The 13,744-nt window shown below is 50.1% G+C and overlaps 1 protein-coding gene across 3 annotated transcripts in view; it reads right to left on the bottom strand.

Moving 5' to 3' along the window:
* The window catches only part of PPP1R16A (protein phosphatase 1 regulatory subunit 16A), a 29,451-nt gene that overhangs the window by 8,619 nt on the left and 7,088 nt on the right, over positions 1-13,744 (bottom strand). The window contains exon 1 of one of the 3 annotated variants that reach the window (XM_053558971.1): positions 6,334-6,475. The exons of the other annotated variants lie outside the window; for them this stretch is intronic. The gene's annotated coding sequence lies outside the window, so the exon portion shown is untranslated. Of the gene's footprint in view, positions 1-6,333; positions 6,476-13,744 lie in introns of those variants that run through there. 3 annotated transcript variants of the gene reach the window in all.

The following is a 13,744-nucleotide window of genomic DNA, read 5'->3' as shown; positions in this document are numbered from 1 at the left end:
CATTGTTGTCTTAGCTGGCCCGGCCTGGGCCAGGTTTGAACTCACCAGGCTCGGTATATGTGGCCAGCGCCCTTCCCACTGAGCTATGGGCGCTGCCCAACCAAGAGAGTTTTATTTGCAGCAGTATCTGTAAGAGCAAAAACGGGGAAACATTTACCCATCGTTTTGGGAAAAGTGAATGATGTAGGTTTGGCTCTTACAGCTCAGCAGCTAGGGCACCAGCCACATACACCAGGGCTGGCAGGTTCCAACCCAGCTCAGGCCTGCCAAACAACAACAGCAAGTACAACAAAAAAATAGCCGGGTGTTGGTGATGGGCACCTGTAGTCCCAGCTACTTGGGAGGCTGAGGTGGGAGGATCACTTCATCCCAAGAGTTTGAGGTTGCTGGGAGCTGTGATGCCACGGCACTGTACCCAGGGCAATAGAGTGAGACTCTGTCTCAATTTAAAAAAAAAAAAAAAAGTGGGCGGCACCTGTGGCTCAAGGAGTTGGGTGCTGGCTCCATATACTGGAGGTGGCAGGTTCAAACCTGGCCCCAGCCAAAAACTGCAAAAAAAAAAAAAAAAGTGAATGATATGGTGTCTTTCTTTTTGAGACAGAGTCTCACTCTGTTTCCCTGGGTACAGTGCCATGGCATCACAGCTCCCGGCAACCTCAAACTCTTGGGATGAAGTAATCCTCCCACCTCAGCCTCCCAAGTAGCTGGGACTACAGGTGCCCACCACAACACCCGGCTATTTTTTGGTTGTCATTGTTGTTTGGCAGGCCCAGGCTGGATTCGAACCTGCCAGTTCCAGTGTATGTGGCTGGCGCCCTAGCCACTGAGTTATAGGCTCTGAGCCGATGTGGTGCCTTTCTATAGATAATGTCCATGCACACATATCTGCTAAAGAGGTGAGATGGGTTTCACTATCACCATCACAGGATGGTGGCTATGCCATGGTGACCCTGAGTGCAGAGGCTGAGCCCACCCTGGTCAGAGATACTGTGCACACACAGATGTGTTTACCTGGCAGTAGGGATTCTGGGGACATGCATCACATCACACACAATCAACCTCCAACACTGAATGTCCTGCCAGAGTGACTGTTTACAGCTTATCCCGAGGGCCAGCCACACTGCTGACCCTTGTCTCCTCCCCTACAGGACCATGGCAGCCCACCTGTACAGACACCACCACACCTGTCCACCACAGGGAGGACTGCGCCCACCAGGCATTATCCACAGCTCTGTCCCAGCCTGCCTCTTCCCCTAGATGACAGGTTTGAGAAGGGCATGACCCGTCTGTGGCTCCCCTACCACTTCGTGTGCTTGGGCCGGCACCTGGAAGACAGGCTTCTGTGGGAGTGTGCAAAGCAGCGAGGGAGACAGGTGGCTGGCACAGCTCCTGTGGCCAGTGAGTGACCAACGCAGGCCCACACCATCCATTGTTTTTTTTTTTTGAGACAGAGTCTCAATCTGTTGCCCTGGGTAGAGTGCCGTGGCATCATAGCTCACAGCAACCTCCAACTCTTGGGCTCAAGCGATCCTCTTGCCTCAGTTTTTCTGTTTTTAGTGGACATAGGGTTTCACTTTTTGCTCAGGCTGGTCTCAAACCCATGAGCTCACGCTATCTACCCACCTCGGTCTCCCAGAGTGCTAGGATTACAGGCATGAGCCCCTCGCCTGCCTGATAACATCCATTCTGAGAAGGAGTCAAATGACCAGAGACCTTCAAATGCAGCCAAGGCGCGGCGCCTGTGGCTCAGTCGGTAGGGCGCCGGCCCCATATACCGAGGGTGGCGGGTTCAAACCCGGCCCCGACCAAACTGCAACCAAAAAATAGCCGGGCATTGTGGCGGGCGCCTGTAGTCCCAGCTACTCGGGAGGCTGAGGCAAGAGAATCGCTTAAGCCCAGGAGTTGGAGGTTGCTATGAGCTGTGTGACGCCACGGCACTCTACCGAGGGCCATAAAGTGAGACTCTGTCTCTACAAAAATAAATAAATAAATAAACAAATGCAGCCAGGGCAGACCAGCCACAAAGAAGGGATGTGGACACTGGGAAGGGTTCTGCCTACACTGGGTGGGGAGTGCCTGGGGCAGAGGTGAGGCAGGCCGACTGTACACATTCTGCAGTGAAGTCTGCTGGGCTGGCTTGCAGGCCACAGACCTGCCTGGGGCAGGGAAGGAGGTGGTTCTGGAGAGGCCTCTGCAGCTATAAGAGCAGCCTGAGGATACCAGGGCACAGGCTACGGCAGAACTGGGTGTGCCCCGGGGGTCCTCAGGCGCTCTGAGGAAGCAGCAGCTGAGGGAAGCTGGCAGGTGAGAAGCAAGTGCCGGGAGACAGAGTTCAGAGTGTTGTCCTGGACATCTCATCACTGTGGCCATCCCACAGGACACTCTGTGCAGCTCACCTCGGCCCCAACCTGTTCAAGGAAGTCTGCCCTGCAGCACTTGCAGAGGCAGCCCTGATGACAGAAAACACTAGAATGGCCCAGATGCCTCTCCAGGGGCCTAGCTAGACAAACCCTAAAGGGTGTAGGAGGCAGCTCTCCTGTGTGTTATTATGAAAATATTTCTAAGAGGGCGGCGCCTGTGGCTCAGTGAGTAGGGCGCCAGCCCCATATGCCGAGGGTGGCGGGTTCAAACCCAGCCCCGGCCAAACTGCAACCAAAAAATAGCCGGGCGTTGTGGCGGGCGCCTGTAGTCCCAGCTGCTCGGGAGGCTGAGGCAGGAGAATCGCGTAAGCCCAAGAGTTCAGAGGTTGCTGTGAGCCGTGTGACGCCACGGCACTCTACCCGAGGGCGGTACAGTGAGACTCTGTCTCTACAAAAAAAAAAAGAAAATATTTCTAAGAAATAGTGTTTGCTCAGTGAAGTAAAAGGTATAAGATCATGTACATGCTATTTTTGTGTGTAAAAAAAGAAAAAAGGCTCGGCACCAGTAGCTCAGTGGATAGGGCACTGGCCAGATATACTGGGGCTGGTGGGTTCAAACCTGGCCCCTGCTAAACAACAATGACAACTACAACAAAAAAAAAATAGCTAGGCATTGTGGCGGGCACCTATCTACTTGAAAGGCTGAAGCAAGAGAAGCACTTAAGCCCAAGAGTTTGAGGTTACTGCGAACTGTGATACTACAGCACTCTACAGAGGGCGACATAGTGAGACTATGTCTCAAAAAAAAAAAAAGGAATGAATGCTTGCATAGGAAACATGAGAAAAATTGGTAATGATAGAGCAATTAGGGAAAAAAAAATCCAGAAACATGAGAAAAAGATATAAGAAATGAAAAAAGGTGGCAACAGGGCAGGGCAGTGGGTAGATGGGACCTGTGATGGGGCCCTTTTGTGTTCCCCTTAGGACAGTGGTTCTCAACCTTCCTAATGCCGCAACCCTTTAATACAGTTCCTGTGGATCGCTACCCACGGGTTGAGAACCACTGCCTTAGGATCATGTGAAGAGTCTTTGGAAAGAGCACTGCCAGCAGTGCAGGAGGGGTTGGTGGGTGGTGTTGCCCTCCAAGCAGGGCCCTCCTGAGAACTCTGGCCAGGGTGGGAGAACGGCAGAGCTGAGAAGACCCAGAGGAGCAGTGCAGAGGGCTCCCAACCCAGGATCCCCATGCTGCTCCCTCCCACACAGCCCTCTCTGGAGACTTGGCTCTTCCCTGAGCCCTACAGACCCCTCCACATCACCCCCCAAGAGTCCTAGCTGGGACACCAGTCAGCACCCAGCACCAGTCCTTGCTGTGGGCACCATCACCCACCAATTGCCTTCTGAACTCAACGTCCGCCTGGACAATCCATCAACAGCCAGTGACCTCTTCTTTTTTGTTTTTATTTTTTATTTATTTATTTTTTTGAGACGGAGCCGCAAGCTGTCACCCTGGGTAGAGTGCTATGGCATCACAGCTCACAGCAACCTCCAACTCCTGGGCTCAAGCCTCTGTCTCCCAAGTAGCTGGGACTACAGGTGCCCACCACAATGCCTGGCTATTTTTTGGTTGCATCCGTCATTGTTGTTTGGCAGGCCCAGGCTGGATTCAAACCCGCCGGCTCAGGTGTATGTGCCTGGCGCCTTAGCCACTTGAGCCACAGGCGCTGAGCCTTTGTTTTTATTTTTTAAAGACAGAGTCTCACTTTGTCACCCTTGGTAGAGTGCTGTAGTGTCACAGCTCACAGCAACCTCGTACTCCTGGGCTTAAGTGATTCTGGCGTCAGCTTCCTGAGTAGCTGGGACTACAGGCTCCGGCCACAACGGCCAGCTATTTTTAGAAATGGGGCCTTGCTCTGGGTGAGGCTGGTCTCCAACCTGTGAGCTCAGGCAATCCAACCACCTCCGCCTCCCAAGTCCTGGGATTACAGTCATGAGCCACTGCGCGCAGCAGCCAGTGACCTCTTCTTGTAGACAACGTCCTCATCCTTAGCCTCAACTATACCCTCGGCCCATCACCATCAGAGACTGGCCCCCTCCATCAGCCTGTTCTCTGCTCATCTTCTCTACCTGTCTCCTCTCACATCATTCTCTGCCCACTGCTCCTCTGCACAGCTCCTGCCAGCCCTGTCACCAGCTCTGCATCACTCCCTACACACCAGGCCTCACCCCATCCCCATGCCCTCACAGGTACCCCACAGCTGCACTAGGCTTGGGTGAGAAATCACCACTTACTCCAAAGGACCAGCAGAGCCTCTGACTGAAGACGGGGCACAGCTTCCCAAGACACTTGGGCTTTCAGAAGTCCCCCAGGGCGGCGCCTGTGGCTCAGTCGGTAAGGCGCCGGCCCCATATACCGAGGGTGGCGGCTTCAAACCCGGCCCCGGCTGAACTGCAACCAAAAAATAGCTGGGCGTTGTGGCGGGCGCCTGTAGTCCCAGCTACTTGGGAGGCTGAGGCAAGAGAATCGCTTCAGCCCAGGAGTTGGAGGTTGCTGTGAGCTGTGTGAGGCCACGGCACTCTACCAAGGGCCATAAAGTGAGACTCTGTCTCTACAAAAAAAACAAAAACAAAAAAAAAGAAGTCCCCCAAACAGAAACATACATGCTACCTGAAAACACCACAGCCATCAGAAGGGTGCCCACTCTCATCTGTAACAACACAACAGAGCAGTATCCACAGTATCAATGCCTGGGAATAAATCTGCCTAAGTGCACACAGAGAACATGTGACATCACAACAAGATATGAGAGAAGACGAAGACGGAGGGCAACAGCACAGTTACTGGGTGAGAGATTCAGAGTTGCAACATGCCACTTCTCCCCAAATTCACCTAACATTCAAAGCAGTCCAAATCAAAATCCCAACAGGTGCACGCAAAACTCACAAGCTAATTCTCCATTTTACATAGAAATGAAAAAAGGCCAAGAACAGTAAGACAATCCTGAAAAAGAAGAAATTTGAAGTACCTACAGTTCTAGATATCAATTTATTATGCAGTTATGTAAGTAAGACCTTGAAGTATTTGCTTAGGAATAGATAAATAAACCAATGGAACACTGTGGAAATAAACCCACACATGTGTAACTTCTGGATTTATGACACAAAAGAGAAGTAGGAAAGGTCTTTTCAAATAAATAGTGTTGGGTCAAGTGGATATACATATGTTAAAAAATTGACCCCTCCACTTGGTAAACTGCACATCTAAATGTAAAAGATACGGGGGACGCTCGTAGCTCAGTGGTTAGGGTGCTGGACACATGCTCTGGTGCTGGTGGGTTCAAACCTGGCCCAGACTTGCTTAAAAAAAAAAAATCCCCAGGTGTTGTGGCAGGCGTCTGTAGTCCCAGCTACTAGGGAGGCTGAGGCAAGAGAATGGCTTGAGCCCAAGAGTTTGAGGTTGGCTGTGAGCTATGATGCCATGGCACTCTACCGAGGATGAGAAAGTAAGACTCTTTCTCAATTAAAAAAAAAAAAGTAAAAGGTACAGCAATAAAACTTCTACAACCCATGATCACATCAATGTACACAGCTATGATTTAATAAAAAAATAAAAATAAAAAAAATAAAACTTCTACAACTTCTAAAAACATAGCTCACAGGCTCAGCGCCTGTAGCTCATCAGCTAGGCACAGCCACATACACCAGAGCTGATGGGTTCAAACCCAGCCCGGGCCTGCCAAACAACAATAACAACTATAACAAAAAAACAACCAGGCGTTGAGGTGGGCAACTGTAGTCCCAGCTACTTAGGGGGCAGAGGCAAGAGACTCACTTAAGCCCAAGAGTTTGACGTTGCTGTGAGTGCTGTGATGCCATGGCACTCTACCAAAGGTGACATAGTGAGACTGTGTCTCAAAAAAAAAAAAAAAAAAAAAATACAGCTCATAAAATAAAAAATTAATAAATTGGACCTTACCATAATTAAAAACTTTTGCTCTGCTGAAGACCTTCTGGCCAGGCATTGTAGCAGGTGTGTATGGTCCCAGCACTCTGGGAGGCCAAGGCAGGAAGATCACTTGAGCCCAGGAGTTTGAGGCTACAGTGAGCTATGATGCAGCCACTGCACTCCAGCCTGGGTGAGAGTGAGATTCTGTCTCAAGAAAAAAAAAAAAGAATTAGAGGGTGGCGCCTGTGGCACAAGCAGCTAAGGCGCCGGCCACATACGCCTGAGCTGGCGGGTTCAAATCCAGCCCGGGCCTGCCAAACAACAATGACCTGTAACCAAAAATAGCGGAGCATTATGGCAGGCGCCTGTAGTCCCAGCTACTTGAGAGGCTGAGGCAAGAGAATTGCTTGAGCCCAAGGGTTGGAGGTTGCTGTGAGCTGTGATGCCATAGCTCTCTACTGAGGGCGACATAGTGAGACTGTCTAAAAAAAAAAAAAATAATAGAAAAACTAGCCAGGTACAGTGGTGGGTGTCTGTAGTCCCAGCTACTAGGGAGGCTGACGCAGGAGGATTGCTCATGCCCAGGAGTTAGAGGTTGCTGTGAGCTAGGCTGACACCACGGCACTCTACCCAGGGTAACAGACGGAGACTGTCTCAAAAAAAAGAAAAGAAAAAGAAAAAAAAACAATCCCATTAAAAAATAGGATACATTGGCTTGGCGCCTGTGGCTCAAGTGGCTAAGGTGCCAGTCACATACACCTGAGCTGGCGGGTTTGAATCCAGCCCAGGCCCGCCAAACAACAATGATGACCCCAACCAAAAAAAAAGCCAGGCATTGTGGCACCTGTAGTCCCAGCTACTTGGGAGGCAGAGGCAGAAGAATCGCTTGAACCCAGGAGTTGGAGGTTGCTGTGAACCATGATGCCATAGCACTCTACCCAGGGCAACAGCTTGAGGCTCCATCTCAAAAAAAAAAAAAAAAAAAAATAGGATACATTTTGGAGTAGTTATGAATTTAAAAATATGGGCAGCAAGTGGACAGGCCGCTTTCTGGTGAGGATGCACAGACAGTGAATAAGAAACTAAGAGGTATTTAGCACCACCTACCTCCAGGCAAAAGACAGGCAAAGCCACAGTGAGAGGTCACTACCCACTTACTGAAGAAAAGGACCTCGCACATGGCTAATGAGAACAGAGTCTATAGTCATCCTGGAAACCATTCTGGAAGTTTCTAAAACAGAACAAAACAACTAGCACACAAGTACCATGTGACGCAGCAGCTGTACTCAGGGGCACGCGTCCAGAGGAGCAGAAAGTTAAGTCACACAAAAGCTACACGTGTTCATAGAAATTTTATTCGTAAATAGCAAAAAAGAACAGTAAAAAACAAATGTCCTACACTGGAATGGTTAAACGCACAGTGGTCCATTCACACCACAGAAGGTTCCCCAGCAGTCAAAAGGAACAGACTAGTAGACACAGTAACTTGGACAGACCAAAGGACATCATGCTAATCTCCAAGGTCATACCCTGTCTGATTCCATTTATAGAACATTCTTGAAACAGTAAAATCACAGAGAGTGGCTCCTGGGAGTTAGGGCTGGGGCTGAAGAAGGGAAGAGGCAGAGGTTATAAAAGTGGCCTCACTGTGCTGGACAGTGCTTGGTACTTGGCCCTGACTGTGGTGGTCACACAGATTCCACAGTGAGAGCGCAAACACACACATGCAAAGCTCTGACTAAGGCCCACGGAGTTCCCCAGAGACACCATATGCAGCACAATGTTACCACAGGTGGGAGCTGGGGAGAGTCCAGGGAATTAGCTGTGCTTGCCCTTTCTACAACTGTGAGTCCACCATCAGCTCAAAATAAAAAGAGCAGACCAGTAAGCTGCAGACTGGGAAATGGTGTCTGCAATAACAGGAACCACTAAAAAGCAAAAGAAAATCATCACCTAATAGAAAAATAAGCCAACAATATAAACGGCTACTTCACAAGATGATAAACAAGTGATCAATCAACACCAAATCTCCATACACAGCTGCATTTTTTTTTTTTGAGACAGAGTCTCACTCTGTTGTCCTGGGAGTGTCATGGCATCATGGCTCACAGCAACCTCAAACTCCTAGGCTCAAGTGATCCTCCTGCCTCAGTCTCCCACATAGCTGGAACTATAGGTGCCTCCCACAACGCCCAGCTTTTTTTTTTTTTTTTGAGACAGTCTCAGTATGTTGCCCTCGGTAGAGTGCTGTCACGTTACAGCTCACAGCAACCTTAAACTCTTCAGCTTAAGCAATTCTCTTGCCTCAGCCTCCCAAGTAGCTGAGACTATAGGCGCCCACCACAATGCCCGGCTAAACACCCAGCTATTTTAAGAGACAGGGGTCTCACTCTTGCTCAGGCTGATCTCAAACTCGTAGGCTCAGGCAATCCACCTGCCTGCCTCCCGCAGTGCTAGGATTACAGGCAGCGCCTGTGGCTCAAGGAGTAGGGCGCCAGTCCCATATGCCAGAGGTGGCGGGTTCAAACCCAGCCCAGGCCAAAAACCAAAAAATAAAAATAAAAAAAAATAAAAAAGGAACACAAAAATTTGCTCCAATTCACTATCAGAAATTTCACATTAAACCCCACTCACACTGTACACATCCATCAGAACAGATGGAATGAAAGACTACAAAGACCACATGCTGGGAGGGCGCAAACACAGAGGACGTCTGTTTTTTTCAACAGAAATGCTCACCCAGGGGCATGCTCCAGAGGGCCTTGCTCCACAAGGACCTGGGCCAACCCACATCTAGTCCCCTGAGGCTGAGGCAGCAGCTGTCACCCAGGCAGACCCAGACTCCAGAGGGCGGCACCTCCCACTCTTCCTCCTTTTTCATTCATTCACTCCACTTTCTGAGATCTGCCTCATCCTCGCAGGAGGCTCCAACAGGGTTGACATTTAGAGAGAGCGGCAGAGGCAGACACAGCTACAATACACCCAGTTCATGGGGTAGGAGCCAGGGAAGGAGCAACCAGGCCCAGCAATCTCTGACCTGTACCACACATCCTGCTCACTGTGGCTTTATAAAGTGTCTCCTCTGCTCTGACTGCTCACCTGTCAGGTGGCTCTTACTACTTGTCCTCCAGTGTCAGCTGCCTTTCTGGCCCCTTGTGTAATGTTGTGTTCTTTCTCAGTGATCTTAATGCTCCTCAATGCTCCTTAATGCTCCCTGCAGCAACACATTTAACAGTAGAACCAGGCGGCACCTGTGGCTCAGTGGGTAGGGCGCCGGCCCCATAGGCCAAGGGTGGTGGGTTCAAAGCCAGCCCTGGCCAAACTGCAACAAAAAAATAGCCGGGCGTTGTGGCGGGCGCCTGTAGTCCCAGCTACTTGGGAGGCTGAGTCAAGAGAATCGCCTAAGCCCAAGGATTTGGAGGTTGCTGTGAGCTGTGTGACGCCACAGCACGCTACCGAGGGCGATAAGATAAGACTGTCTCTACAAAAAAAAAAAACAGTAGAACCATGTGAAATTTAAACTACTAAACTCTTTTTGATCTACAAAAATGAAATCTCATTTAGCTCAGTAACAATCGCCTAGGTGACAGCCTTGAGAGAGGGAGGACCCTGTGGCACCTGTACATTTGCACACATGAGACTCTCAGCCTGCTTGGTTTGACACCTGGGGTTGGGGCTGCACTCGGACCACAGGAGGCGCTGACCAGAGTAACCATGAGCTGTGGCTGCAGTGTCTGTCAGGGGCCAGATAATCTGAGGGGCCTCTCCCCAGAAACCAGGGAGGCTCTGCAACTCCCTTCCCACAGTCCTTTCCCTTCACCACATGGCTCCAAAATAAATCTAATAAACTCACTCACAGCAAGACACCAAAGGCTGAGATGCCCACATGAAAGAAGCTAGCAGCCTGAGGTGCCAACATTTGAAAAAGAGACTCGGGCGGCGCCTGTGGCTCAGTCGGTAAGGCGCCGGCCCCATATACCAAGGGTGACGGGTTCAAACCCGGCCCCGGCCAAACTGTAACCAAAAAAAATAGCCGGGCATTGTGGCGGGCGCCTGTAGTCCCAGCTACTCCGGAGGCTGAGGCAAGAGAATCGCGTAAGCCCAGGAGTTGGAGGTTGCTGTGAGCTGTGTGAGGCCATGGCACTCTACCCAGGGCCATAAAGTGAGACTCTGTCTCTACAAAAAAAAAAGAAAAAGAGACTCATGGGCCAGGCGCAGTGGCTCACGCTGGTAATCCTAACACTTACGAGGCCAAGGTAGATAGATCAAGATAGGTGGTTCAAGACCAGACTGAGCCAGAGTAAGACCTCGTCTCGAAAAATAGCCAGGTGTTGTGGTAGGCACCTATAGTATCAGGTACTCGGGAGGCTGAGGCAAGAGAATCAACTGCTTGAGCCCAAGAGTTTGAGGTTGCTGTGAGCTGTGACCCACAGCGCTCTACTGAGGGCAACAAAGTGATACTGTCTCAAAAAAAAAGAAAAAGAAAAAGAGATGCTTGGTGCTTATAGTTCAGCGGCTAGGGCGCCAGACACATACACCAGAGCTGGCAGGTTCTAATCCAGCCCAGGCCTGCCAAACAACAACAACTACAACAGAAAAATAGCTGGGTGTTGGCAGTGCCTGTGGCTCAGCGGTTAGGGCGCCGGTCCCATATGCCGGAGGTGGCGGGTTCAAACCCAGCCCCGGCCAAAAAAAAGAAAAATAGCCGGGTGTTGTGGCAGGCGCCTGTAGTCCCAGCTCCTTGGGAGGCTGAGGCAAGAGAATCACCTTAGCCCAAGAGTTGGAGGTTGCTGTGAGCTGTGACGCCATGGCACTCTACCAAGGGCAACAAAGTGAGACTCTGTCTCAAAAAAAGAAAAAAAAAGAAAAAGAAAAAGAGGCTCAATGAGAACTTAAGATAAAAGCCAGTCCAGGACTAGGAGAAGAAAAGGGAACAACACAGGGCTGGGAAGTTCTGGCAGCCCCAGCAAAACACAACTTCCTAGACCCAGGACCACTGGGCACCTTTCACCAGATTCTGATTCAGTTAACTTCACAGTTAAAAGGGGCTGAGACGCCCAATCAGGAGTTCTGGAAACAAAGGTCTATCAAGCATGACAGTGAGAAAGCCAAAATAACAAAAGAGAGCTTTGGAGGGGACAGCCTTGTAACCTCAGGTTCAAGCTGACTCAAAAATCACTCTCGTACAGAGATAAAAGCCCTGAGTCTATCTGGGGCAGTGGCTGGGGACTGGAGCCAGTTGAGAGTTGTGGAGGGGACAGCACTTGGGACACAAGAGTCCCCATTCCTAGAATTAGAGCTGTGTGGGATTCAGCAGACTAGTGCTCACACCATCTGAAGCTCCTGTAAGCCTACCCCAAAAACTGTGGGAGCATTCCCAGTAAAGGGAGTTCTCAGTGAGCCAGCAAATTCCTGGAAGGTGGAAGGAAGAAGGAAGAATGGTGGGAGTTGGCAAAGCACAGGGTATGGCAGGGAAAGCCACCAGGGACAAAGAAAACAGAGGACACAACACACAGGACAACAAAGTTCAAAGAACCCAGCTAGACTTGGGAAGGTGGCACCTGTGTCCAGCACTTTGGAAAGCCAAAGTGGGAGGATGGTCGTCTGAGCCCAGGAGTTGGAGGGTGTAGTGAGCTGCAATCACACCCTGCATGCCAACCACTCCAGCAGGCATATCTTTTTTTTTTTTTTTTTTTTTTTTAGAGACAGAGTCTCATTTTACTGCCTTCAGCAGAGTGCCATGATGTCACAGGACTCACAACAACCTCTAGCTCTTGGGCTTCAGCGATTCTCCTGCCTCAGCCTCCCGAGCAGCTGGGACTACAGGCGCCCACCACAACGCCCGGCTATTTTTTGGTTGCAGTTCAGCCAGGGCTGGGTTTGAACCCGCCACCCTCGGTATATGGGGCCGGTGCCCTACTCACTGAGCCACAGGTGCCACCCTAAATCTACTTTCTTTCTTTCTTTTTTTTTTTTTTTTGCAGTTTTTGGCTGGGGCTGGGTTTGAACCCACCATCTCCAGCACATGGGGCTGGCGCCCTACTCCTTTGAGCCACAGGTGCCGCCCCAGCAGGCATATCTTAAAAACAAAACAAAACAACTCCAGGACACAACCAATGGGACTGATGACAGTGAAACAGCAGCACTCCTTGAAGCTTAAAGCCAGCCATGAACATTATTTGTGGGAATGGGGAAATCTCATCTGCACACACTGCCTGGCTCCTCAGAGCCTGACATTTCTAACATTTTAGCACCCAGGAATATGAATTATGGTTACAGACAGAATATAACTCCATCAGCGACACAGTGTAAAAATAAATGCATGTTCACAGCAGCACCATACACAACAGCTAAAAAGTGGAAGCACCCAAATGTCATGGACACTTGAATAAACAAAATGTGGTGTATGGAGATAACATAGTACCATGAAGCCACACACAGTGATAAAGTCTGATACTGCTACAAATGTACCAGACATCAAAGGACACATCCTGGGCAGCGCCTGTGGCTCAATGGAGTAGGGCGCTGGCCCCATATGCCAGAGGTGGTGGGTTCAAGCCCAGCCCCAGCCAAAAACTGCAAAAAACAAACAAACAAACAAACACAGGCAGCACCTGTGGCTCAGTGAGTAGGGCACCGACCCCATATGCCAGAGGTGGTGGGTTCAAGCCCAGCCCGGGCCAAAAACTACAAAAAAAAACACATGGGCACCTGTGCCTCGGTGAGTAGGGCACCGGCCCCATATACCAAGGGTGGCGGGTTTAAACCCGGCCCCTGGCCAAACTGCAACAGGAAAAAAAAAAAAAAAAAAGAACACATCCTGCCTGATTCCTTACCCAAGTGCCCAGAGCAGGCAAACACAGAGACAAACAGCAGAACAGGGCTAGAAGAGGGTGAATAATCATGTAATGGGTACAGAGTTTGTCTTGGGTAATGTAAGAGTTCCAGGAATAGAAAGTGACAGTAATTCAACCCTGTAAATATACTTAATGCCACTGAATGGTGTACCTAAAAAAGGTTACAATGATAAACCATAAGTTTACGTTACTTGCATTTTGCCACAATTAAAAAAGAAAATAAAAGCACAGGTAACAGGAGGAGGAAAGCAGGAAGATGCAGAAGACAAGGCCTCCTCACCCCAGGCAGCCAACAGCTGGTGACTGAGAGAGGGGGTCACAGAGGCTCACACATGCAGGTAGCAGCAGAGCCTCCATTATGAAACAGCCAGATAGGATGCTGTGGCTCACACCTGTGATCCCAGCATTCTGCGAGGCCAAGGCGAGTGGACTGTCTGAGCTCAGGAATTCCAGACCACCCTGAGCAAGACTGAGACTTCATCTCTAAAAATAGCCAGGCTTCTTTGTGGTGGGCACCTGTAGTCCCAGCTACTTGGGAGGCTGAGGCAAGAGGATCACTTGAGCCCAAGAGTTTGAGGTTGCTG

This window comes from Nycticebus coucang, chromosome 13, assembly GCF_027406575.1.
Source record: "Nycticebus coucang isolate mNycCou1 chromosome 13, mNycCou1.pri, whole genome shotgun sequence".
In the NCBI taxonomy this organism is placed as follows: Eukaryota; Metazoa; Chordata; class Mammalia; order Primates; family Lorisidae; genus Nycticebus; species Nycticebus coucang.
This window is presented reverse-complemented; position numbering and strand designations above follow the sequence as displayed.